Here is a 1,844-nt window from a genome sequence, read left to right on the forward strand (position 1 = left end):
AAATCAAAAGGGGAGAACACGCACAGCATTTCTCAAGCTGAAAAACCTGAAGTAGAAATTCAAGCCTCGGCTTGCATTATTGAAGGAGTCTATGAGCAAAATATTGAATGATGAAGATAACATCAAAAGAAGATAGGGTTGGGAACACGGAGCGGACGGGTTCGATTCAGTGGGGTTCCAGGCCGGGCTATGGAGCAGGTAAATGAGCTGAAAGGGAAGGGCACCAGGAACATAGATGAGGTGCTACAGTGCTACTCCGAAGCCATCAAGTTAGATCCCCAGAACCATGTGCTCTACAGCAATCGCTTTGTGCCAAGAAAGGAGACTACCAGAAGGCTTATTAGGATGGCTGCAAAACGGTGTACTTGAAGCCTGACTGGGGCAAGGGCTATTTTCGAAAAGCAGCCGCCATGGAGTTCTTAAACTGCTTTGAGGAGGCCAAGCAAATCTATGAGGAGGGTTTGAAACATGAAGCAAATAACCCTCAACTCACGCAGGGTTTACAGACTATGGAGGCCCGTTTAGCAGAGAAGAAATTCATGAACCCTTTCAACATGCCCAACCTGTACCAGAAACTAAAGGATGATTCCCGGACAAGGGCACTTCTCAGCGATCCTTCCTACCAGGACCTGATGGAGCAACTCCGAAACAAGCCGTCTGACCTGGGCATGAAACTACAAGATCCACGGATCATGACCACCTCAGTGTCCTCCTCAGAGTCGACTTGGACAGTATGGATGAGGAGAAAGAAGTTGCAACACCTCCTCCACCCCTTCAACCCCAAAAGGAAATCAAACCAGAGCCAATGAAGATCTTCCAGAGCATAAGAAACAGGTCCTGAAAGAAAAAGAGCTGGGGAACGACACCTACTAGAAGAAGGACTTTGACGCGGCCCTGAAGCATTACGACAGAGCCAAGGACCTGGACCCCACCAACATGACTTACATTACCAATCAAGCAGCGGTGTACTTCGAAAAGGGCGACTACAACAAATGCTGGGAGCTCTGTGAGAAGGCCATCGAAGTGGGTGAGAAAATCTAGAAGATGATCGACAGATTGCTAAACCATATGCACGAATTGGCAACTCGGACTTCAAAGAGGAAAAGTACAAAGATGCTATCCATTTCTACAACCAATCTCTGGCAGAACACTGGAATCCGGATGTGCTCAAGAAATGCCAACAGGCAGAGAAAGTCCTAAAGGAGCAGGAGCGGCTGGCTCTGGAGGAAAAGAACAAAGGCAACGAGTGTTTCCAGAAAGGGGACTACCCCCAAGCCATGAAGCATTACACAGAAACCGTCAAGCGGAACCCACGTGATGCCAAGCTTCACAGCTATCCAGCTGCTTGTTACACCAAAGCTCCGGGAGTTTCAGCTGGCGCCGAAGGACTGTGATGAGTGTATCCAGCTAGAGCCAACCTTCATCAAGGGTTATACATGGAATAACCTTGAGGTTATACGCAGCTGCCCTCGAGGCCATGAAGGACTACACAAAAGCCATGGATGTCTACTAGGCCTTAGACCTGGACTTCAACTGTAAGGAGGTGGCAGGCAATTACCAATGTTCCATGGTGTCCCAGTTCAACTGGCACGTTGAAAGCAAAGAATACCAGAAAGATGTTTACCTGTGCCTTTTTGATTATGCAGAAAGCTTTGGCTGTGTGGATCATGATAAGCTATTATGGATAACTTTGAGAAGTGAGTATTCCAGAACTCTTCACAGTATGGAATCTGTACATAGACTAAGAGGCAGTAGTTTGAGTAGAACAAGGGGATACTGAATGGTTTAAAATTATGAAAGTTGTGTGCAGGGTTGTATCTTTTTACCATACTCATTCAATCTGT

General features: G+C 46.9%; 1 pseudogene; it reads left to right on the top strand.

Annotated features, from left to right (window-relative positions):
* Positions 1 to 189: 189 nt before the first annotated feature.
* LOC102842019 overlaps positions 190 to 1,844 on the top strand; it is a 26,265-nt pseudogene continuing 24,610 nt past the window's right edge.

This window comes from Chrysochloris asiatica, unplaced genomic scaffold (genome assembly GCF_000296735.1).
Source record: "Chrysochloris asiatica unplaced genomic scaffold, ChrAsi1.0 scaffold00004, whole genome shotgun sequence".
Lineage (NCBI taxonomy): Eukaryota > Metazoa > Chordata > Mammalia > Afrosoricida > Chrysochloridae > Chrysochloris > Chrysochloris asiatica.